Genomic DNA, 27,731 nt, shown 5'->3' on the forward strand with positions numbered 1-27,731 from the left:
AATTTTTCCGGATTGTATCTTCTTTTCTAGACATTCTATATTTGGTAACCATATGTGCTTCAACAGAAAAGAGTCGCTCATATGGGGTTGAAGATCCTTGTAATGATCATTTGTCTCTCGCCATTTAAGATAAAACGGAAAAACGATCTCAGTCTAGTTTCCACCATTCTAGTGGGTTTTTATTTTACATGATTCTCACTTCATTTAAATATGTTTAAGCTTCAGAAATTGGAAAGACATTCTGTTTAAATATACGTCCGTATTTGATTCTATAAATTGTTGACTGATTGATACATCATCTTTTATTTTATAATCATCGAACATTTTCTAAAAATTATTTAATATAATTGTAACGCTGATATTATAAGACAGAGGTAGGCACTCAAAAAAATCCAATTTAAGTCTGAGATCTAATATAGCAGATATAAATGTTTCCAAATTCTAAAATAAGGTATGCAAAACTCACATCAAGAAATATTTTACAAATAAAGTGGTAAAAATTTTAGGCAAAAAGTCATCTTTATGATTTCTCTATCATCAAAAGAAGGAGAAATACCTTGTTCGTCTGTCATTCTTGACGGGATAGCTACTAGTTTTTTATAAGTGTATATGTGTTATAAATAGCATACAAAAATAAATACTTTCTTCGCCCATTATAAAACAATTTTCGGAAGTTAATTTTGTATTACGAAGTTATTTGAATAAAAAAGTCGTTAACAACAATTTGAGAAATATAAATATTTCTTAATTATTCCACTAGGAAATTTTATTAAATATTAATAATTTCTAATAATAATATATGATTATTTTCCACTATTTATTACATTTTCTTTAACATATATTTGATTCCAATATTTAAACATTTTCTTTATTAACCAACAAAACTAAAATATTCAAATCCAACAAAGTGAAAAAATTAATAACGAATGAATGTGATTAAATTGTTCGAAGGTTTTTCGTTTTTTCTTTTTATTATTATTCGCCCCTCTCATATATTCACATATATGACAAATATAATATCATTTGCCTTATTTTTTCTTACTCAAATAATATATATAAAATTAATTATTAATATTATACAATGACAATTTTTAACCTAAAAAAAATAAATAATGTATTACACAAAATGATATCGCTTTTACAATATGTCTTATTTATGTAAGCTAATTAAACTTTTACAATATCTTGATATATTAAGATGATTAGCGGGTTTTTCGGTGATTTCTAGTAATTGTTTGATGTCCAAATTATTTTTGCTTGTTGAAAGAGCATATATCTCAGCATCTTATTTCAAAATTATTTTTTAATAAAGAAAACTTAAATAATTTGTAATTAATATTTTTAGTATCAAATCGCAAGACAGATTCTTAATTTAAATAAAACATAGCCACAGCCTACATTGGAGTAGCAGGGCTTTCGCCTTGACAAATTTTTATGGGACTGTGCCCCCCCCCAAATAGATAAACTATTATGTCTCATCTAAAAATAAAACAAAGAATAAAAACATATTAATTAATATAATATTTCTATATTGCTATGCTCTTTATCCTTTCTCGCTTGGCCACCATTAAAAAATAGATAAATTATTATTAAAAACTTATGAAGATTCATCACATCGCTTATCTGTATATCTTTGCATGGAAAACTATAAAGGAACTAATACTCATAGAATAATTTTAAAAACTAAATTGCAATCCAATACAATAAAGCATCGCATTGATTAAAACAATATCATCTATTTATCGCAATACAAGGGTTGGCATTAAGATAGCAAAAAGAAGAAGACTCATATTTTATGAAATTATTGTGCCATAGAGCTGAAGATAAATTCGAATTAAAAGAATGATTGATTGCTGCAGTAAATGCAAGTGGATATCACATGATATAACTAATGAAATTCTCACCATAATGTCTCACCAGTTACAAAGGAGACTTGTGAAACTTATAAAATCTGCTGTATTTTAATCGATATCGTAGATTAAACCATGGATAGGAGTAATTTTCGATATGTTTACGTGATTCAGAAGTTAGTTTAAATCTAAATAAAATATATGTAGGATTTTATGAAGTATCGAAAACAAATTCTGAACATATTTTTAACTTAATCACATATATATTTACTTAAATATCTCTAGAGTCTAGACATTAAAAAAACAGAGTTCAATATTATGATGGAGTTTTTACCGTTAGTAAAAAGATAAATGGTTTACAAACGCGTCTTCATAATGAAAAATCTAGAGCAATCTATGTTCATTGTGCAGGTCATAGATTATATCTTGTGAAAAAATTCATTTATACTATTGCAAAAATTGGCCATTTTATAGTATTAATGAAAGATTTATTATATTTTGTTTGGCAATATCTCAAACTCTTCATTCCATCCAAGATGAAAATGATAGTACAACTTCTTTAAGGCCACCATTTAATTATGAAAATATATGTAAAAAAAAATTGTTTTAAACCTATTTTAAAGATTTGAAAGTTTTTCAAATGACAAATATGACAATTGTCACCAATACTTATTTTATTATTGAATTTGCACAATAAAATATTCATTTTTTCATTAAAAAACAGTAGAAAAGTTTTAAAATCTTGTATATGACAATTGACACTTTTCTGAATTACATTATTATTGAATTATAACTAAAAAATATTTAAAATATTTATTGTAATATATTTTTATTAATAAAAACTGGAAAAGTTTTATATTAACGATTTTGAAAATTGTCACCCTTCTGAATTACATTATTATTGAATTTCCAGTTAAACAGATTTAAAATATCCATTTATACCTAATTTAATTAAAAACATTGAAAAGGTTAAATGACAAATATGGCAATTGAGGTCTAAGTTTAGCTTTAGTCAATCAAAATTGATTTAAGCTTAGCTTTAACCATTCAAATTCGGGTTAAGGTTAGCATATCAAACTATTACCCAACTTTAGTTGGGATGAATAGAATTAGTGCTTTCACAAGTTTGGCAAACTTTATGTATTAAGCTGCATAACACCAGGGTTTAAAAAATTAAATGAGCTTGATTTTTTATAACCCAAAATTTTGAGCAAAAAATCCTTTGAAATTTTGAGAATTCTCAAAAAAGATATTTGAGCAAAATAAAAAATGTTTTTTGGTAAAAAAATCTTATTTGATTTTCCCTTTGATGTTTTTTTAAAAAAGAATAAAAAAAAATTCCTCAAATTTTTTTTAAAATAAAATAGCATGATCACAATTTTTGATCTTTAAAAGAGCAAGAATCATTGGATTCTTTAATTTTGAGCAGATGCTAAGTTCTGCTTAATACACGGTGGTATTTAAATACACTCAAAGATAATGTGCTAAAATGTTTAATAGATTTTCGTAAAAAAAGGAAAATTTTTAGGGGGTTTTTCAGTATATATTTTGGGAGATATTTCTAGGCCCCCTCTTTGAATACTTTTGACCGGATTACATTTCTCAATATAATTTTGGTTTTGCATTTTTTCAAAAAATATTTTTCTCTAAAATTTAATAGTCATTCTTAAAAGAATTATCAACTTATATTTATATTTTTTAAATATTTTTTATTTTTCTGATGGAGCTAACTGGTATGAAAACAATTTTTTTTATATACATTAGAACCATGAGAAATGACATATATTCTTTTTTTGAAGAGAATTTTCTTGTTCGATTAAAATGATATTTACGAAATTGACAAATTTGATTCCCTCGGTTATGCTAACGTCTTAATAAGTGATTCAAATTTATATTAAAATTTTGCAAATATAACTCTATTAAAAATATAATGAGATTTTAACTATTATAATTCTAAAAACAAAGAACAAATAATATGATGGATTTTTTGTGGACGAAACTGATCAAATAAATAACTTTTTTTTCCTTTTATCTCATTTATCAAACGGATTAAAGCATTAAAATGTTCTAATTAATGGCTTGACACAAGTTTCAGAATTAATATCCAGCTTGACCCACTTCACGCTTAAACCATGGCATCATAGTTTTTACTTTGTTTATCAGTGGTTTCTTTTTTGTGATTGGCAAAGCTGAGTATAATCAATCATTAAATATATGCACAAACATAATATTTAGTTTTCATATATTCGATAATATACTTGGCGAGGTCAAATATGCGTCGAGATAATTCAGTGCAGCGACAATTTGGTAAAATAAGAATGATAAAATATAACCTAAATGGGTGTACTCCGCTATAATTGGCACGGTCCGATGTCACGTCAAATAAACGGGGAAAATTTGGGATGGTCAATTCAGTGCACAATGCATAATTCATGCATATTTGGTGTGAATAAATAAAAAAATCCATAATCTTTATACTGGATTTATAATATATATAAAAAAATTCATCGATCACCTCTATGGCAGGGTAATTTCGAAATTTGTATTTATTTACCAAAATCAGGGTTGTGCAATTGACCGATGGTAAAATGTGGCAAATATTGTCAAATTAAATAAAATTTTTTTAAGACATTAACTATTTTATATATAATAGTAAAAATGAATCTATGTAATATTAAATTATATTTTTTAAAATTCTATAATTAATAGTTGGCTCTCTATGGCAGAGTCTTGTTCTAATTTATATTCAATATTATCACTTTCTTTAATATTATTAAACAATTTTAGGCTAGGATATATTCTTACCAATATTCTGGTTGTCGAGATCTTCAATGGATTTCTTTTCTTCATATGAATATTACCCCAAACAGACAAATTTCTTTCTAAATAGAAGTATGTATAACTAGGAATTGTTAGTAAGATATTAGACACTTGTATCAATGTTCAAAGTTTGTAAAGCCCGTTCAAACAACTTAAACCCAAATCTGATTGTTTTTTATGCAAGTTAGTGCTTTCCACATATTTTTGTTATTAAATATACCCCCACTTTTTACTTCTTAAATTTATATATCACTAAAATATTTATATTATCACTTTGTAAAATGGATAATTCTTGTACTATATCACATTTTTCTCAAACTCAGTACTAGTAAGATGCTTCCCTTATAATGGGGATCCAATAATCAGCGTTAGCACATGAATTTGAATTGTTTTTTTCTTTTTCAAACGTATCTTAATTTTTTTCTTAAGGTGGATAAAATCATGGCATGATTGTATTATATGTTTTCCAAATAAAGCATCTCGTTTTTTACATGAGCCAAGGCACATTTATCCCTTTGCATTTACAACAAGATAGCTAAATGTTAAAGAGTAGTTTAAGATTATAAATTTTTCCTATATATTTCTTATAATTTAATATATTTTGGGTAATTTCTTCAGGACGAATATTACTTCAGAAGCTACTTTCAGAGCTTTCTGCAGATTTATATTTGCTCCTTGCATTTTATTGACGAAGCCCGTCTTGTTTGGGTAATTGTACATAATTTAATATAAATTGGCAATTAGTAATTTTCTCAAACCATGCTTTAGCAAAATTTTTTACATTTATTTATATATTGAGATCCTCATCAAATTAATAATGAGAAAATTTCCTTTTTATATTTAAAAATTAAATTCTAATATTTTAATAGTAAAATCTTATATTATAATTTAAATTATCCATGATGATACAAATATATTTTTTAAATAAATTGTAAACTAATTAGATTGATAATGCTTTAAATACATATTAGTTAATTAAATCACTATATTCATTTACCAATAACATTTTAGAGTATTTGACCTTATTTGTCCAGATCAAATACCTCTTCGGTCAGGCCGGTCAATTGACAGAATTTGACTAGTCATTTAACCTAACGTATTTAATTATTATGTTTGAATTAAATATGAACATTATCGTTACTATTTTTATTATTTATATTAAAAATCAACATCATGAATTTTGGCTATATAAGAAGCTTTAAATTACAATAAAAATAAACTAATTTCAAATACTGTTTTAATTCAATTACTATTACAATTAAATTTAATTTCAGTTTAAAGCTGGAAAGAAGAGATGAGTTTTAAACAATTATCTATATAACTTACGCTGTTGAGTTCGAATAACTTCCGCTATTTTATTAGGTTTGATGGGTCGAGAAAGACCATTTGTTAAAACGATCATAATCTTTTTGGCATCTATCCTTCCTCCATTAGCCAACATTAGCCTACCTTTGTTCATTCCCCTTTCCAATCGAATTTCCAAATTTTCTGTGAGCCAAAGTCAAAATATAATAAAGTAAAAAATTATCATCAATTTTGTAATATTTGCAACTGTAATTTAAAAGACTTATTTATTCGTAAAAGGTATACTATATATTATATTATAGTTAACACTGAGCCACCCTTTTTTCCTATGCATTAAATTTTAAATTAAAATTTTAAAAAGTTTTAGACGAACTAATAAATTATTATTACCAGAGTTGGGCAGTATTGCGAACACTAGATCAATGATACAAGATGTATCTTGTATATTGACATTTTTAATAGGATTATCTGTATCTAAGTTACCTTATTTTCTAAAGAATCTTGTATCTTTTTCTAAAAAAATTATAAACGATATGGTATTTGGATAGTTCCTAAGGAGCAGTAAATCAGATAATTTGAAGATTTAATTAGAATTTATCTTTCAGCTGGCTGAAATAAATCAAAATAAATATATTTCTTTATGTACTTTTGTTAGTTAATTTATACATTTTTCCATACCCTATTTACTGTTGGGTCACACAAATTATTTTTTAGCTGTTGGGTGGAAAAGCGATGTTATTAATTTTTATTAAGCATGGGTTTTTAATTTTGACCTTATCGATTTTATAGTTTATTGTGTAGATGGAATAAATAAACTTTTTCATAGATGGAATTGTTTTCGAGGAACAGATTTTCATTTTGGGCTTGTTGAGAGTAAGTCTTATATTTTTATTTGTTTCAAGGAAATTTAAAAATTTTATTATTTTTAGAAGGGAACCACAGAATGTTCCATAAAATAATTATGATTTTAAATCTTTATCTTTTAAAATTTTATCAGGCTAAAAAGAAGACGTTCAAAATTTTATCAGGCATTGAACAAATAGTAATATTAATTTGTAATGTAATATTGTAGTAAATTATCGAATTCTTTTAATCTCTTATTTCGTATACAAAATCATCATCATCTTTTATTATTCAAATTAATCTTAAATTATATAATAATAATAAAATAAACATTTTACAAAAAATAACAAAAACAACAATTTAATACACATCATTTATCCCCAGTCGATCTGGTTTCGATCATATCCTTTTGGGATATCGATCTTGACTTGTTTCTTCCTCCCTTTCCTTTGAATTCATTTCATCGTTATTTTTTATTACATCCTCTTTGTTTACTATCTCTTCGGTTTTCTCTTCTACTTCAGTACCCTCTTCTAATTCGTATTCTTCAATTAATATATTTTCGGTTCTTTTCCTTAATTGGTCCGTATGACTTATAATCGTATTACCCGCTATACTTACTTCATAACGTTGTGATCCGAGTATGCCTTTAATAATGGCTTCTTCCCATTTTTTTTCTTTATTATAGTAAAGGCGCGACCAAAATTTTTCATTTATCTGGAATTTTTTATTGTGGTATTCTAACTTCTCCTTTTTGTACCCCCGTTCGAATATTTGATCTAACAATCCTCTAGGTTTAAATTTTAGTAGTATTTCAGCGGGACTTTGTTCAGTTTCTGTCCCTGGTGTATTTCTGTAATTGTAGAGAAAAATAGCTAGACTGGTTTCTAAATCCCTCTCGTTTCTTTTATTCATACTCTGTTTAAAAGTTCGAATTAAACGTTCGGCCATGCCGTTTGTCTGAGGATTAAAGACTTCCGGGCATTAATTGAATCCCGTTTTTTTCACAAAAATTATTGAAATCTTTGCTGCTGAATTGGTGCCCGTTATCAGAAACGATTATCTTGGGAAATCCGAATCTTGCAAAAATATTTCTTAATATTTTTATCGTGATTTCGGTGTAGTGCTAATGGGAACTATTTCTGGCCAGCGACTGCTAGCATCTATCACTACCAACCAATAATGATTTTGAAATGGTCCAGCATAATCAATATGTACTCGATGCATGCTTTTGGTGGTTTTGGCCAATTTTGAACTGCTGTCTTTTGAGGCATATCGTGTTGTTCCTGGCATTCACTACATTTTTCGACCCATGTTTCTATATCTTGGTTTATATTAAGCTACCACGCATATTGTCGTGCTCTCATCTTTATTTTTACCATTCCGATATGTCCTTGATGTATCATGTCCAACAACACGGTGTTTCGGTATTGTTGTGGCATTATCATTCTAGTCCTCCATAATAAACCTCTCTCTGTTGTAATTTCCTCTCTCCTTTGGCTATACTCCCTAAAACATGCATCATAGTTTATTGGCCATCCATCTATATTGTTTCTCTTTCAATTTCGCTTGCATTTAAAGGTGTTTCTCCCACCTGTATTTGATCTAGCGTTTCTTCTTTTGATATTGGAGTTCCCTTTATGGGTAATCTAGATAGCATGTCAGCATTTGCTATACTTTTGACTTCTATTTCATATTGGTAACCTGCTAATAATAATGTCCATCTTTGTATTCTGGCAGTAGATGTTGGTATATCTTTTCTTAGATGAAATAAACTCATTAATGGCTTGTGGTTTGTTTGTAATGTGAACTTTTTCCCATATATAAATTCGAATTTTGTAACCCTAAATATGATGGCCAGAGCTTCTCTTTCTATTTGGCTATAATTTTTTCAGCTGCATTTAGCGTTCTTGAGGCGAATGCAATTGGTCTCTCCTTATCCCCTTCTATATGGGATATTACTGCCCTAATTCCTATGGCTGATGCATCTGTTGCTAATATAATTGGTAATTTTGGATGATAATGTTGTAATACTTATTTCTTGCTTTATTTTTTATACGCGTCTTTGCATTCATTAGTCCATCTTAAACAACTACTTTTTCTAAATAATGGTTTGGCTTTGGCTGCAAAATTTGAAATAAATTTTGAATAGTATGTTGCTGGACTGTAATTGTTTCAAATTTGTTGGTTCTGGTGCATTTTTTACTGTCTCAGTATTTTTTACGGTAGTTGTAATTCCGTTTTTTGAAATATTGTATCCTAAGTATTCGACATTTTGTTTGAAGAATTTACATTTTTCTATTTTTAGTTTGATTCCATTTTCATCTAGACATTTTAGTACCTTTTTTAAATTTGTTTCGTGTTTCTCTCTATTTTTCCTGGTTATTATAATATCATCTAAATAACAAGCTACTCCTTCAAAACCTTTTAATAAATTCTCGATGGCTCGTTGAAATATTTTGCTGAAGAAGACGATATACCAAAAGGTAAATTTGTATATTTAAATAATCCTCTATGCGTATTGATTACAAGATATTTTTGAGACTCTTCCCCCACTTTAATTTGAAAATAGGCATCTGAGAGATCCAATATTGAAAATTCCTCTCCTTTTCCCAAATAGGCTAATAAATCTTGGATTCAAGGTATTGGATATGAATCAATATTAATATTTTGATTTATAGTTCTTTTAAAATCCCCGCTAATTCTTAATGTTTTATCTTTCTTTTGTACAATTACTATGGGTGATGCATAAAGTGAATAATTAATTTTCTCTGTTACTCCTATTTTTTGCAATCTATCTAAATCTTCTTCAACTTTATCTTTTAATGCTTATGGTACGGGACGTGATTTACAGAAAATTGGTTTCTCGTTTTTCATATATATTTGTGCCTTAAAATCTTTCAAGCAGCCTAATTCTTTGGTAAATAATTGAGGAAATTCATTTAGAATATTAATATTATTTATTTGTATGGTCCTTTCAGGTAATTCAGTCATCTTGGGAATATTAGTTATCCAATTTCTTCCAATTAGATTTTTGGTATATCCTTTTGTAATTATGAGAGGTAGTTCTAATGTTCGCCCTTTATATTGTACTTTTACTACAATTTGACCTAATAGTGGTATATTGGTTCCTCTATAGCTTTTAAGTTTTAGCATGCAATTTGTTAATTCAGGATGATTAAGTTTATTTTTCCAATCTATTTCATTAATTATACTGACTCCAGCTCCAGTATCCAATTCCATTCTTATATCGCTGTTGTTTATTTTGACATCCACCCAAAATTCTGAATTATATTCGTTTGTTTTATTATTAATAAAATTTACTATTTCTTTTCTACAGACTCGAGCATGTGCCCAATTTTGTTGCATTTATAACAAGTGGCATTCTTAAAAAGACAATTCCCTTCTGTGATTTCCGCCACAGGAGTGACATGGATTTGGTTTTTTTTAGCTCGCATTAAAATTATTATATGATTTTGATTGTTTATCATTATCATTATTATCTTTTTTAATTTATTTATATTATCATTATGTTCCTCTTCTTAATGATCGATTTTAGTTTCAACATTTTGTATTAATTTTGTATTTTTTATTGCTGTTTCTACTGCAGTAGCTTTCTGCTGAATAGCTTTATTTATGTCTATGTAGTCTTCGGATAGTAATCTTTGTAAAATTTTTGGATTTTTTATTTCGAATATAAATTTATCTCTTAATGCAGTATTTAAATGTTCCCCAAAATCACAAGTCGTTGCTAATTTTCGTAGATTTTGTATATAGTCTATTAGTTTTTCATCATTTTGTTGATTATATTGATAAAATATATATCTCTCTACTATTATATTAGTTTTGGGATGAAAATGTTTGATTAAAATATTATGTATTTCTAATACCTCTTTTCCCGGACTACCAGGTGCACATAAATTTACCAGTATTTTGTAAGTATTACACCCTATTGTTGTTAATAACAGAGATTTTTCTTGTGATGATGTTAAACTTGGTTGTGTGTTTTTAAATTCTTGAAATAAGTTGTACCAATCTTTGTAACACAGGTTTGAATCCGTTAGACTTATCGACTGCGCTATTTTTGTATTGTAATATTGTAGTAAATTATCGAATTCTTTTTATTCTTTTATTTCGTATACAAAATCATCATCATCATTTATTATTCAAATTAATCTCAAATTATATAATAATAATAAAATTTTTACAAAAAATAACAAAAACAACAATTTAATACACATCAAATTTTATAACCGATCCCATATATAAAGATAAAGATAATTCAAAGTTCATTTGGGGATTTACCGTCACCAATCATCCAGATTGTCTTAAACAAGACCATCCCAATGTGAATGCTCAGAAAACACTTTAAATTATATTGAACTATAAATGCCACAAATCATTAGTCTATATATTTTGCCAAAGTTTAATTCAATCTAAAAACTTCGTGTTCCAACAGGTTCATGACACATTAGAATCTGTTTAAAAAATCGAAAAATTGTTTTTAATCAGAAGATAAAAATATTTCTATTTTGCATTATTTTGACCTACATAAAAAACGAGATGCTTAATTTGGAAGAACATATATATCATACCATTATCCTATATTCCATCTGGAAACAATAAATTAAAAATATATTTAAAAAAGAAAAAATCTAAAGTTGTGCTTACAATGCTGCTTATTTATTGGGCCCTTAATACCAAAGAGAGCATCTTAATAGTAGGAAGTTTGATGAAATATGTGATATAATACAAGAATAGGCATTTTATAAGGTATATATGGAGGAATCCTTAAAAGAGTACCCAGAAAACATCGACCAAGAACCAAGGATTCTCTCAAAATAAAAATAAACTTATCTATACATGGTCAAATGAAAGGTTTTATCTTCTATGCCGTAATGAAATAGCTTCAGTTATCAATAAGAAGATACAACTCAATTTTAAGACAGGTTACTGCTTATTATAAATATTTTGCTTTGAAATATTTATAATACCGAATTGTATCAATATATTTTTTCTGATAAATTTAATCTATATTTAAAAATTATTTATCAATTTCAAATATTTAAAAAAAAATAAAGTGCATAGGCTCTAGGTCAGCTAATACTTAATAACGGGCTATTTATGTCTTTTAAGTAGGCTAAATAGCCAAACAAGTAATTTAAAAAAAATTTAAAAAAAACAAACAAAAAAATGAAAGAAAAAACAAAAAATAAAAAAGACATATCCAAAAAAAAACAAGAATCAAATAAGAAAAATAGCAATGCCACCAAATACTTAAGTAAACTAAAATAGGGTGTCCTTGATCAAATACTTTTTAGCCTATATTAAGTAGCAATTAAGTATCCAAATTAAGCCGACCTAGAACACAGCCTTATCAATTGCATTTAAAAGGTCGTGTATGAAACGAATCAAATTTTAATATGTAATAAAATTAAAGTGTCTACCACGTTGTTATTTCCATTTAGGTATATCTAAGATCTAAACGAGATTGTATAAATATAGCACTTATTAGCAGCAATTCGATTACATTTTTGAAAATGAAATTTCTACTGCGGGTAGCTAAATTTCAAATGGGTGCCTGCTAGATTTTCCTCAAATCTATCCTGAAGTTAAAGTCTTTTTCTTGAAAATGTAGAGCCAAATGATTTGGTTAAGGTACAAAATCTAATGTTTAGAGTTGTTAATTTGCTTGGTGTGAAATTTACGACCCAATTTGGTACTCTGGCCTGCTCTGAGCACGAACCCGGAGCACAGACCCGGGATCCAGCCCCGCAGTTCAGACCCGTGGTTTAGATTTGGGGTTCAAACTCGTGGTTCAAACCCGGGGTTCAGACCTGGGATTTATACTCGGGGTTCAGATGATTAATGTTATTCCAAATAGTTCAAATAAAAATTATTTACTAATAGTATAGAAACAGTAAAATGCAATGGAATTTTCTGGGGTTAGATAGTAAAACCCTGCAAGAAACAGCTTAGGGTTAAAAAATATTTTAAACGGGGCTACCTAGGGCTTAGGATACCTAAAAAATAGAATTAAAATGAGTTATTATGTGGTTAGCAGAGCGATTATTTCCAGCTATACCATCCTAGTTCTAGATACGTGTCCTGCCTTCTACAACTTAATTTACACTTTTTATATAGTTTGTGTAATTGCTATAATTGGGTAATGGCTACATAGAGACTAACTCGGCTCAATCATCAAGCGCTTGCTGAAGAATACTTTAACATTAAGACCTTTTAATTTATATTAATTTCTTCCAAATTTGAGCCTCTATCTTTTTAAGAATAACCCCGAAAAGCCAGTATTAGTTTTTAGCTAGAAAACTTGGTCTAGCCGATTTTTTGCCGGCTTGGTTTGAAGAAGTTTAAAATTAAAATTGACATAAAATTAAAAAATAATTATAATTTTTTAAAAAATAATTATAATTTTTTAAAAAATAATAATGTTTTTCTCAACATTTACTTAAAATTTTTAAAAGTAAATGTGTTATTTTAATTATTTTTGTAAACAAAATATTTTTATCTGAATGGGTTTTATTTTTAATTTAATCGTCAACATGTTTCATTAAATCATCACAACACTGAAAAATAATCATTAATAAACTTAACTTCAAAAAATATATAAAAAAAGGAAATTTTATCTTAATTATAGTTGAAAGTCAAATTTAATTTAAAAAGAATTTTTTTTTTAAATTTCTATATGAGTACCTAAAAAAATAATAATTAATAAACAACTTTAAAAATATTAAAAAAGCGTGCTGATTGTTGAGGATAATTATGGCAAAGTTTATAAAATAACGTGTTCAAGAGATAATTGTCAATAATATAACTAAGAAATTTTGTAAAGTTGTAGTAGATATCCTATAAATCCCACAAAAGTTTTGAAGAGGGTTAACTATATTAAATTAATAATTATATATGTGAATTTAACATAGTCTGGAAGAGAAAATGGCTAGATCAAATTGACTCCAATCAAAAGCACCACAATTTAAACAAATATTTAAATGGTTAGAAAATGAAATTAATGTAGAATAAAATAATATAAGATTTAAGATTAATAAATGAGATTTATTTTTTCTTAGTTTTCGCTTATCTGAAGCTATGGCCTAAACCATGGGTCTGAACCATAGGTCTGGACCCTGGGTTTAAACCCCGGGTCTATGCTTGGGGTTCGACAGAGCTGTTTAATTGATTTTTGAATCCAAACCCCTGGTCTGGGTTTTACACAACCAACTAATTAACAACACTACTAATATTAATTCTATATGTGGTGCCTCTATTTTTTTAAACCCCGATATCTGTAGACTTAAATTCATATTCTATGTGAGCACCTAGATCCTCAAGTTTTGTAGCAATTTTTGCCCCAATGTTTATCAAAAATAAAGATATTTTCTGATGACTTGGATAAGAGTTAAAGCCCTGTATCAGATTTATATATTAAGTGCGGTTCGATGACCGATTTGACTATTTTGGTCTAATATCTAAGTCAGACCCCAACTATTATTTTATGAATAAATCTTATTCGACTTTAAAATTTAAGAAAATTTATGGATTGAGGGTACGATTCAATGAAAGCTGAAAAGTTATAAGCACTAAAGTAAAAATAATAAAAATGGTGTTTTTCTTGTAAAGAATATTTATAAAATCATTAGGAAAACAAAATAATTTATGGCCTAGGAGCGAGTCCAGCTCTGACCAAATAAGAAAAAATGTTTGATCGAGTTTTAAGTTGGAGAGGTCCCTATATATACAATTTTTCACTGAGCCTAGCCACAACGAAATTTTATGTTTAGGCTCTGCTTGAAATTATTAATAAAAAAATTAAAAATATTTTTTATAAAGTTAATTAAAATAAAAAAATCACTTAGTACACTATCCGAATCCCAGAGAATTTTTATTCAGCATTTAATTTAATAAAACATGAGAATTCATTTTAATTTTTAGAATTTATAAATATTTTTTAAACCCGGTCTAATTTTTTTTAAAATTTTAGTCCAGGCCTGTCCCTTCTATTTTATAAACTCTCCTGCCTGTAAAAATTAAAAAAAAAATGTATTCTAAGCTCGAAGCAACTTGCAAGGCTCGTCTAATTTATCCTGAAGGCATACGAATTATAGGTCGTCACGGCCCGGCCCGAAAAGATTTTTGAGTATAAAATATAAATAAATTTGCCAGATTCGGCTTAAAAAATTTGAGAAATGTGCAAATATTCTGTACAAGTTACACGGTCCTAAGTCATTTTGCATGGCCTCTAATTTGCATTACAGAAATTATTTAATTTCAAAATAAATATCAAAGTTTAGGTAGTTCTAATTAGGTTAAATTTTTGTAAAATAACTGTAACTATTTATACTTTGAAAAAATGTAACTAGTAACTAACTAATACATTTTTTGAATGGAATGACAAAAATATCTAATTACGTTTAAAATATGTTAAATATTTATATATATCTCATTCAGTATTATGTATTATATGATTAAATTTAAATTTACTGCATTAAATATAATGTCTCACTTGCATCAAGCGCTCCTATATAATGTTTGCTTAGTTTAAAGAAGCTTAAAATATCACGTCTTTTATACATAAATATTGAAAATATATATTTTTTAAATCAAATAAAAACTTATTGCTCTTTTTTAAATAAAATTTACCAATTTCAAAATGTAATTAGTTACACTTAAAGTTCTAAAAAAGGTAAAGTCACATGTAACTTTCTACTTTGGAATACTAAATATTAAGCTATCACCATAAGTAGAATGAAGAATCTGAAAGATTTAAAAGAAATTTTAAAATATTTATTCTCAAGTCAAATTCAACAGCATACTCCATTAGCAATCACTGTAGGTCGATGTGAAAATTAATCCTAGAGAAATACCAAGCAAAGCATAAAAATATTTTTTTGACAAATTAGTTTTGAAATTTCAATCAAAACCCATTAGCAATCTGAGATCGATAACGTGGTTAAGCCCTGTTTCACGGATAACCAAATTCACGACGGAGTTGTGAAGTTACATTTTAACATCTCGGGGCAAAATCTTCTTCGAACCAGGGAACCACGAATCTATAAAGGAAACCGATTCACTTTATTAGAGGGGAGATAATATTATTTTAACTGTATACAAATTGAGAATCCTGGAAAGAAAGCTTGTGGGGAAAAAACATGGCCGAAAAAACGCAGAAAAACAAGGGAAAAAATGAAGAAAATAAAAACTATACAAAAATAAATTGCAGAAAAAGTCTTTAGGGAAAAAAAGTTTAAAATAAAAAACTGTGGAAGAAAAATCTGTATTATTAAAAAAAATAATTGCAAGGGGTTTGTTTGACAAAACTGCAAATGCCTAGGTCAGAGTTGTTAACGCTCCTTTTTAAAAGTAGCTAGCTCCCACTCCTACCTTCTCAAAAGGAGCTAGCTCCCGCTCCCGCTACTACATTTTTAAAAGGAGCTAGCTCCCGCTCCAAGTAATGGAGCGCCACTCCATAACCACTCCTTTGATTTTCATTTTTTTAGAAGGTACGAGAAACAAAATCATATTTTTTATCAAAAGATTTTATTTATATTAAATGATCTATCAAAATATTTATAATCTTTTATTAGCCTATAAAAGTAATAAATTTTCTAAATTAGAATCTAAAAAAAATCCATGCTTCTCCCCTATGACCAGACTAATAAGCGCTCTACAGGAGCACTAGAGGGAAGCAGGGTATTGTATTTTATAAAGATATTTTTTAATTCAGGTATAAAAAAGGAGGTTGAACAAGTAATGAGAAAATTAAAATAAATATTAAAATATATTTTAAAAAGCATCATATCTAACAACCCAGGCTCAACTATAATGAATTGCCAAAATATAATTATAACCATTTTAAAAAAAATTATTCCAAAATAAAAAAATCTAGTTATCATTTTGTATTTAAAAGAAAGATTTTATACTTTTAAATGCTTTTTTAGATTGAAGCTGCTCGCTTTGAAAATGAAGCACTTTTACTTAACCACAAAAGGCATTTTGCCCTTAAATTTGTTGGATCACATGGATCAACATTTTTTAGAAGTTTAAAATATTTTTTTAATTTCTTCTTATATGATCTCTCCATAATATCTAAAACTATTTTTTATTATATATCTATAAAATGAATATTAATATGACTTACAAGATTTTCCAAAAAATTTTCAATATAACAATGAAAAACTTGATTTTTAATATTTAAAATGATTAGATGAAAAACCAATATGAAACTTGGCTCAACATTTATTAATGGATAAATTTAAATAAAATAAAATTTCATTTTTATTGAATTTTAATTTACAAACATTATTAATATTTAAAAAATAATTTAATTTATACCTTAAATTTAAAGGAGCGGTGGAGCGGCGCTCCTCCACTCCAGCCCTAAAAGGAGCTAGCTCCCGCTCCTCATTTTTAAAAAGGAGGGCTCTACAGGTGTTTTTGAAAAAATATAGCGGTGTTCCAGGAGCGCCGACAACTCTGGCCTAGGTAAACTGCAAATACTCAGGTAAAAATTTTTGATATATACTCTATTAATTAGAGTGATATTCATTTTCTTATGATATAAATAACTTATAAAAATTAAATTATTTGATAAATTCAATTATAAAGGAATATACATTAATAGTTGTATTTCCTTTTATATCGAAATAGTTTGAATCCTTCAATATAATTATATTAAAAATAATTACAATCATTTTATATTTCAATAATATTATTTCCGCAAGTTGGATTATTATTTTATAAAAAAATTTTTAAATAATATGCCAACACGCGGATTTAATATTATTTAAATTTAAAATGTAATTATGATATATTTTAATATAATTATATTAAAGGACTTAGACTATTTATTATGAGATAAAAAGGAAATACAACTATTAATGTATATTCATTTATAATTAAATATATCTAATAATTTAATTTTTAAGTTATTTATATCATAAGAAAATGGATCTTATTCCAATTAATAGAGAATATATCAAAAAATATTACCTAAGCCTCTGCAGTTTACCCTGGCATTTGCAGTTTACCTAGACATTCATAGTTTACCTAGACATTTATAGTTTAGTTAAGCCGTTATTTTATTATATCTAATGAGATAACTTTTTAAAAATAAGTTGACAATAAATTTTTTTTTATTAATAGCTTTTTTTATTTTATTTATAATTCAACATTTAATTTGATAAATTTACCTTAATATTTTTTAATTTTCAGAATTCTAAGCCAAACCAGGGTTCAGGACATTTTTTAGAATCCATAGAAAACTTTTAATATTATTACAAAGCAATAGGTAATTCATAACTTTCTAAAAAAAATTTCTCTTAGTTTAACCGTTATTAATATGATAAATCTATTAATCAACAAATAAATTAATATAAATTTTTAAATAATTATTTATAAAACTAAGTATAATAATAATCAAATTGAAATTTATCCATTTCCTTATTAAAATTTTAATATATTTTAGTAACGTTCTGGACCTCCAGAAAGGTTCCGATTCCGTTTCGATTCATAAAATATTCAAAGTTTTGTACTCAAAACGTTTCCTGGTCTCTGACTTTTTTGCATATATTTAATCAGATGTAAAAATTTTAATTTAAATTTTTCAAGAAATTCTCAAAAATGTTATATTATTTAAAAGATACTATTCAATTATTTCTTTTTAATAATATCATATTTTTTCCCCCACAGTTTTTTAATTAAAGATTTTTTTCCTAAAAATATTTTCCTGAAGTTTATTTTTTTGCGGTTTTATTTCCTTCAGTATTTTCCCGTTAAGTTTTTTCTGTTTTTTCAGTCTAGTTTTTTTCCCATAGGGATTTTCCCTATTACAGCAAATCGATGATAAGATCGAGTCTCTCCATACCATCCTCAAAGCCAATTATGCAAAGGCGCTGGCGCATAACCAGCAGGGAGAGGAAAAATCCCCCCCCCCCAAGATTCACTTAACTTAGCCATATCTTATTCCTGTTTTCTGCCGTGTATAAGAAATAGCTTAAGTATAATTCTATTTAGTTTATTTCTACTAATAATTATGATTAGGCAAAATTTTTAGAGTGCGCGAGATGTTGAAAAAAAAGAAAAAATTTGCTTAATATAATTATTTTTGAGACCTCTTGTGCTACAAGAAGAAAGAAACTGCAAACATGCCCAACCATATGAAGTTTTCGACATCAAGCATATCTCATTTTTTGATCTAGAAAAGCCTATTTTGAGTGCTCTTGGAGAAATATCGGAATGGTTTGAACCAAATATTTTATCTGAAGCAGAGACTTTATCCGATTCAATAAGATGACCAATTTTCTTTTTTGCATTGAAAAGTATAAATCAATTATTTAATTGCACAAAATTTTGTGCAATATCTTTCAAAAGAATAATGTAGATTTGGATGAAGATAATTAGAATCGCCAATATAATTATATTGTAACTTCTTAAATTAAGAAATAATATTGATCATGAATTTCATGAAATAATTGTGATTGTTAAGGAGGAAGCCAAACTATATGATTTTGAGATCCGCAAGCATCGGCTTGCACCAAGACAAGCGAATCTATCCAATATGAATGTGGAATCAATTAATGACTATTATAAAATAACATTTTAGTTTATTTTTGGACACATTCTTGACTCAAATTCATGAAAGATTTGTGGTTCATCAAATGATCCTATCTAATTTACAAATTTTATTGCCTATAAATCTTTTTGATACAAGAGTCAACTAGATAATATTCCGAGAAACGCAAAGCATTTCAAGTTTAAAATATATTTTGGAGTTTTTTTTAAATTATATTAAAATACTATATATTTTGAAACTAAGGATAAGTACAAATGAAAGATCCTTTACGGAGAGTAAAAACCTAAATTAGGAGTACCATATCAGAAAATAGGTTAAATGGTTTAGCCTTATTTATCAAAATTTAACGCCAAGCACAAAACAAATTATTCAAAAATTGGAGCAATCACAAAGACTATTAAATTTTTACTTATGAACTATATTTTATTTAACATTTTAAATAATCATATTTTAATCCAGTATTTATTGTTATTTACATATTACCTAAATTTAGCTATAAATTTTTTAAACACTATTTTGTTTTTTTTCTAATATGTTTTTATGTGTCCGAAATTGTTATTATTTAAAATAGGATTGGTTATAATATTCATATGGTAATTAGTTTTAATAAAAAAAATTTGATGCTCCAAAAAATTTTATTTTCAATATAAAAAATATTCGCCCCCTCCCCTCTCCCTGAAAATATTCCTGGCCAAGCTCCTGCAGGGGAGTTACTAGCTTTTACAGATTTAGAGAACTCAAAAAAAAATTAAAATTATTTTAAAAATTACCTATTTTTTTAGCTAACAATATCTATAATGACCTTTTTTAAGCTAACTTGCCTCTTTTTTTAGTAGTATAAAAAAAATTCCAAATTTTGAGGGGGCCCTTTAAATTTTTCAGGAGGCTCGAGCCCCCGCCTTTTCCAGTGACGCTATTACGACTATGTAAGCTTCAACGGTAGTCTCTTTCCTGAGCTCCCATAGATGTTCTTTCCCATCATATCCTCTCCTTAATTTTTTTAACTGTGTTTTTCATAAAATAATATTTAATAATTATTTTATTTTATTTAATATTTAATAGTTTTTGTTGAGAGGGGTGGGTGGTACTCTAGATGGGTTTTTCCATTATAAATTTATTAGTAGTCTTTAAGTCAGTCTACTTATTGTTTACCTTTAGCTATGTTATATTTTTATAAATAATTTTAGTTTTTCACTTCTTTTTTTTCTAAAAATTTGGATTGGATCGTCGTTATTTTAAAAAACTATTAACTTTTACTAATTTTTCTTTCAGATTCTTGTTTATAGTGATACATTGTATTCATTTTTAAGGAAAGATGGTGGGAGGGGGGGGGGGGAGTTTTTGGCTTAAATTACGAGATCAGCCAAATTCCCTAAGGAGGTTTCTCTGTTTCCCCCCCTTTGAGATATATCCTATAATATTTAGATTTAAATAATTATATTTTTAAATTTCAACCTATTACATTTTTAATTTAAACAATTTATCTTATAAATTTGATTTTAGACATTAAAATATAGGTATGAAAATAACTAATGTTGTAAACGAACGCGTCCAAATTGAACGCGTCCGTGAACATTGCTTTTTTTTTGTAAAAAATGATGAAGACGTTCCTTTTATTTTAAAAAATAAGAATTTAATATTTCTAAAATTTTTAAGAAAAAGAGTTATTTTTTTATTTGATTTTTTTTTAATCACCCACTATTTCTGTCCTATAGTATAGTTTATTAATTTGATTATTATTTATATTTTATAGTTAGCGTAAGCATCGATCTTCTTATTACATTATCATCATCTAATTCTAAAAGAATCAGATGAATTAACATTTCCATGGCTCAAATATAATAAACATTACATAATACAATATTCAATAAACTAATTTTATCTTGACCAAATGTAAAATGTGTCCAAAAAGTATAATACCTTCAAAATCTCCAAATTCCTATTTAAATAGATATTTTATATAATATAATTATAAGTATCATGATAATTTATTTTAGATTTTTGTATTTGACTTATTAAATTATTATGATTATTTTAATATATGTGTCGTAATTTTTAAAGGGATCAGAACTATCCGGGATCATCACGGGTTTCAAAGTGATCCCTTTAAGAATTTAATTTTTTAAAGGATAAAGAACTATACGGTATTATCACGTTTGAACCATGATAAAGAAGAATCTTAATTTAAAACACGTTTTACGCGCGTTTAGCTTTATTTTTTAAAAATTCTATGGGGGCTTATGAAAGTATATATGTTGAATATAGGGTATCAATCGATAGTTAATCAAAAGATCTTTTTAACTAGAGGTCAACATTTCACCATTAATGGGCTCATCTAGGTCTCGGCAGTCAGGAATATTTTTATCAACACAAAATATAGATATGGGTATCAAATAAAAGCTAATTTGAATATCTTTTGACTGTAATGATAATTATCACTCTAAGTGGGTGGATCTAGGTCTTATGTGTTCAGGAATATTTTTATGAACACAAAATATTTAAATATCGTATGACTTAAAGTATTTACTCTTATCTTAAAAGGTTGGACTTAACGGGGAATGGGGGTGGGGGAGTTTATGAAAATTGATATGGGTATCAACTAAAAAGAATTAAAAAATCTTTTGAATATATCAATTTTATCACGTTAAGTGGGCGTGTTAAGATGTCATGAATTTATTATTATCAAAAAACATCAATACGGGTATCAAATAAAAGTTAAATAAAACATATTTAGGCTTCAATATAGTAAATGCCTTTTAAAAATTTATTGTAACCTTATGTTAAAATTATTTTCTTTCAACTTAATCTAATATGTAAAATCTCAAAATTTCTGGAGGCTATATTTGAAACAATCGATTCACAAATTTTATAATTATCCCAGTTTAAATTATTACACTTCTTTACAATCAAATCATCCCTATTATATATTTTTTCAAGCCATATAATCATGCCATTTTTAAAACATTGGCATCTCTTATTGTTGCAACTTTTTTTGGCAATTGTAAATTGATTTACAATAGAAGATGCACTTCTTGATGCTGCCATTATGGAGATGGTCTTATTAGGAATGGTTAAATTGTTTAACTTTATTGATTTGTGAACGTTCATTTTTAAAAATGGGGAATCAATTTTTCCCAAATTAGTTCCAACCCATAGTTTCTCGACTCCCATTTGGATAATGTTGGCTTCAATATTTAGAGGCATAGATTTGATCTACATTTTTATTTATTAGGATCAATAAGTGATCCCCAATGAATAATTTTATTTTTTTAATTTTATTTTTGTATTGTCTCTCTTATTCCTATCAATTAAATAGACAATAAACGAAGGCAATCTAGCTAAAATATTTTCTATTCTAATGCCTATTGAGTTTGTGGTATTTTTATCTTGCCATTGCATTGTGTTGCCTATTTTATATTTCTTTCTCTCCGAAAGAATATATTTAATATTGTAAAATGATTCATAGGAATTTCCCATTTTTATTTTTTGAGCAATCATTATACCCTCAGGTTCATTAAGAACTATTATGGTTATAAAGCGTTATAAGGTATTTGTGCATGCCGGATTAGAAACTATGGTGAAATCTGGTTTAAAAAATATATAAAAATGAAGAGTTAAATTAGTAAGCTAGAGTTAGTAAAGTATTCATTAATTTAATTACTTTCATCAGAATAAAAATAAATTATCAATTCATTGACATTATATGATGAGCTTGGTATAAAATGCTTACTTATAGTATAATTATTACAATCAAAAGATATTTAAATTCAATTTTATTTGATACCCATATCTATATTTTATGTTGATAAAAATATTCCTGACCCCAAGGGCCTAGACCCGCCCACTTTGAGTGATAATTATTATTACAATCAAAAGATATTTTAAACCTCTTATTTGATGCCCATATCGTTATTTTGTGTTTATAAAAATACTGCCCCCCCCATGATCTAAACCCGCCCACTTAGAGTGATAGTTATTATTACTCAAAAGATTTCAATTACCTTTTATTTGATACCCATATCGTTATTTTGTGTTTAAAAAATATTCCTGACCTCTCATGACGTAGATCTACCCACTTAGAGTGATAATTATTATTACAATAAAAAATAATTTAATTACCTTTTATTTGATACCCATATCAAGAAAAAAATATTTTAAACCCCCCCCCACCCCCCCCCCTCCCCGGCCATGTCCTACACATCAAAACCAAGAATGAATACTTTCAGTCAAAAGATATTTAAATTAACTTTTATTTGGTACTAATATCGATATTTTATGTTGAAAAATATTCCTGATCCCTCCAGGGCCTAGATCCACCCAATTTGTGTGATTATTATTACTACAATAAAAAAATATTTTAATTACCTTTTATTTGATATCTATATCAAAAAAATATTTTTACTTCCTCCCCTCTTCTATTTGCCATCTAGACCAAGTCCTACCACTCAAGACCAAGAATAAATACTTTCCATCAAAAGATATTTAAATTAGCTTTTATTTGATACCCATATCAATATTTTTGTTGATAACAATACCTGACCCCCCATGACCTATACCCTCCCGCTATAAGTGATTATTATTATTACAATAAAAAATATTTTAATTACCTTTTATTTGATGCCCATATCAAAATAAATAATTTACCCTCCCCCTCTATCCACCCCTTAGACCAAGTCATGCCCAAAACCAAGAATGAATACTTTCAAAAAAAAAGATAGTTAAATTAGCTATTATTTGATACCCATATCGATATTTTATGATGAAAAATATTTCTGACCCCTCCAAGTCCTAGACCCGCCCACTTTGAATGATTATTATTATTACAATAAAAAAAATTTTTAATTATCTTTTATTTGATACCCATATCAATATCTTTTATTTTTTATCACCCACCCTCCTACCCAACAAGACCAATATATTGAACGCTTTCCGTCAAAAGATATTTAAATTAGCTTTTATTTGATACCCATATCGATATTTTGTTTTAGATATCTACTTTCATAAGCCCCCTAAAAAACTTTGAAAATAAATAAATAACAATAAAATTTAAAAAAAAATAAAGCAAAACGCGATAAAACGCGTTTTAAATTAAGATTTTTCTTTATGATGGTTCAAACGTTTAAAAAATTAAATTCTTTAAGGGATCCCTTTAAACCCTGTGATGATCCCGGATATTTGTGATCTCTATCCATCAAACTTAAAAAAGCATATGTAGGTAAAAAGATGAACTAATATATTATTATTTTAAACATTACTTTAATAATAGAATATTAAATCATGGGTATGATAAAATAACCATTAAAAGAAGTATTCTCTCAAAATATTTTGAAAAGATTAATCATGAATTTAAATATGCAATAAAATTATACTATAGTATAGGGTTGGGAACCAACATTAAAACCCAAGATTAACAAAATATTAGATTGAGTATGGAATAAAACTATGAAGCAATATTGTTTTAGAGAAATGAACTAGATATTTTTCCTGATTCCTTTTTATGATAATTCTGAAAAAGATAATATATTGAAAAATTATCTTTGGCAATCATAATTTCAATTTTTAATGTTTTCCTTGACAATAAGCTTAGTGAAGGATTAAAAAATGCAATTAAATTTTTAAAAGATTTATCTTCAATTATTGAAAAAGTTAAGTTATTTTAAAAAAAAAATTGAGGAATTAATAATATTTTAATTAAAAATTATTGACTGTACGTTCCTTACAAATAAAAGAAAATATTGAACATTTGAATAGTAATAAATAAAATTGAAGCCAATCAACTCACTCATTGAGATGTAGAATCCATCTACAGCAAAGATAAAAATAGCACAATCAGCTGTTGATGAATTATTTTTAATTTTGTAATTGAAGAATTACAACCATTTTCAATTGTAGAAAGCACTGCATTTATTAATATTATCAAAAAATTGCAGCCAACTAAAAATGCGACGTCTAGGCCTACTCTAGTATTAAAAATTAACAAAGCATATGACAACATGGCAAAGTAATTAGTGGATTTATTGTGTATCCCAAAAATTGTCTGTACAACTGTGGATTCTTGGTCAGCTTATCATCGGTATATAAAATATATTTTTTAGATTGATAATATTGTCCTTTAAGAAGGTTCTTATTTAGGAATGACGGTACACTGGTTACACCCAGATACTCTTGAGGGGTTTCAGCCTGATTAGCTTGTAATAGTTAAACCAAAAACACATTTGATTATCTAACAAAAATAATCTTTGAAATTTTTACCACATATAAGATACAAAATAAAGTGATCAAATGTATTACCGACAATGCTAGAAATTATATAAAAGATTTCAAGTAAAAAAAATTATAATTTATTAAAAATTTATTAGAGTATATAAACAAGGAGAAGAATCGGATGATGAAATAGTACCTCTAAAATTATTTGATCTATTTGAAAATCAAAATACTAATGATAGTATTGTACTAAGAATCATTCGTGTTCAGCACTCACTTTAAATCTCATTACAAGTGTTGACAGTAACGATTCCATTTTAAAACTACTTCGAAAATTGCATTTTCAAAGTGTAAGCTATTGTGGAATAAACATGGGAAATCTTCGAACTGTGCAGCGAAATATATCTGATTAAACAGGTTATAACAAGATGGAACACTTTTTATAACTCCGTGTAATTAATAGATAGTCTTATTAAGGAGAATTGAAAATTTGACGAATCATGTGATAAATCTGAATTATAGGGATTTTCAGATAACGACAAGTTGTTCATGTATGAATATTGTATGGTTAGTGCTAATTAAGAAATATGATATGTATATATATGTTTTTATAGGTTATGGATCCGATTGCTACGGCTCTTTTAATTTTAGAGAGGGAAAAAAATGTATTTGGAATATCTCACTCCCACCATAACTATTATAATATTAAAACTTAAAAAAATGGCTTTAATAATTTCAAGTTTTGTAAGCCGCTTATTGATTCAATCCTGGAAGGCATAGATATGTTTATAGTTCAAATATTGCTTACAATTTATATTTTGATTATCTTTTATTTTCAATAGATTCAAACACATCTATAATGAATATATACTATTAGCAATAATAATGATAAAATTGCATTAAAAGAGATCTTGATTTTGATTTCACATATCCAATTATGGCCACAACAGCATCAGATCAATCCAACAAAAATCTGATTGAAGAATATATAATATGGAATTTTTCATACATATTGGATTCAGACTATTTTATGGGAATTCCACTACAGATATTAATACCTGATTATGATTCATGATATATCTTTCAATAAATTCCATTTCAAGATAAGGAAAAAGATAAGTCTTATTATTACATTAATATTATTATATATACTCTACTTCTATGACATTATTCCTATTTGCTGTATTATCCACATACAATTTGGTTTAACTATTAAATAATACTTTCATAAAATTATTTTAAGAGTCTAGCAATTTGATAACTCCCCAATTACACTAATAACTCAAGTAGCTTAAACATAAATACTCTCTTATAATTTTTTAAGAACCTAACTAATTGGATTTCAAAAATTAACTAAATAATTCTAATAGCTAAACATAACATAAATACTTAACATAAATACTTTCTTATAATTATTTTAAGAGCTTAAGTAATTTGATTTCAAAAATTGCACTAATTAATTCTAATAGCTCAAACATATTAATTTTTAAAATAAATTAAAATAATTCTAATTACATAGTAGGTGAAATAATTAGTATATTTTAAAATTTATACTGGAAATTATTACGCTACTATTTATATCATAATATGTAGGTGGAATAATTAGTGTATTTTTAAAATTTATACTGGAAATTATTACATTATAAGAGAATTAAGTGTTAGGTACTGTATTTTAAAATTTATACTGGAAATTATTACATTATAAGAGAATTAAGTGTTAGGTACTTGGCTTAGAATTGATATAATTCAAACTTGGCTTATTGATGAATTAAAATTCATAAAAATCAAGATATAAATTAATTCCTTGTGTTAATTAAATAGATATATAACTAGCTAAACAGTAGATAAATTATACTAGGTAGAGTTTGAACAATAAATTAGTACAAACAATTTTTTATTTATTTCTTATATATAAATAAAATATTAATATATTTTACAAATTTATACTGGGAATTTCACATTATATTATATTATATGATGTTACGTGTTAGATACTTGGCTTATTGAAGATTTTAAAATTCAAACCTAGCATATTGAAGGATAAAAATTCTAACAAAAAAGATATAAGTTAAACTCTTATGCTAATTAAATAGATATATAATAGTAGATAATTTATACTAATT

The 27,731-nt window shown here is 26.7% G+C and overlaps 2 long non-coding RNA genes across 2 annotated transcripts; one reads left to right on the plus strand and one right to left on the minus strand.

Annotated features, from left to right (window-relative positions):
- Nucleotides 1-1,205: 1,205 nt before the first annotated feature.
- On the minus strand, nucleotides 1,206-27,290 carry LOC135922480 (uncharacterized). The gene is made up of 3 exons (XR_010570923.1): nucleotides 27,248-27,290; nucleotides 5,997-6,158; nucleotides 1,206-1,284 (listed from the first exon to the last, which is right to left on the minus strand). It is a non-coding gene; the product is annotated as an uncharacterized LOC135922480 (long non-coding RNA).
- Nucleotides 25,349-25,832, plus strand: LOC135923252 (uncharacterized). The gene is made up of 3 exons (XR_010571170.1): nucleotides 25,349-25,477; nucleotides 25,522-25,728; nucleotides 25,764-25,832. It is a non-coding gene; the product is annotated as an uncharacterized LOC135923252 (long non-coding RNA).
- Nucleotides 27,291-27,731: the final 441 nt, after the last annotated feature.

The sequence above is a fragment of the Gordionus sp. m RMFG-2023 genome, chromosome 1 (genome assembly GCF_954871325.1).
Source record: "Gordionus sp. m RMFG-2023 chromosome 1, tfGorSpeb1-WG-v2, whole genome shotgun sequence".
NCBI lineage: Eukaryota > Metazoa > Nematomorpha > Gordioida > Chordodea > Parachordodidae > Gordionus > Gordionus sp. m RMFG-2023.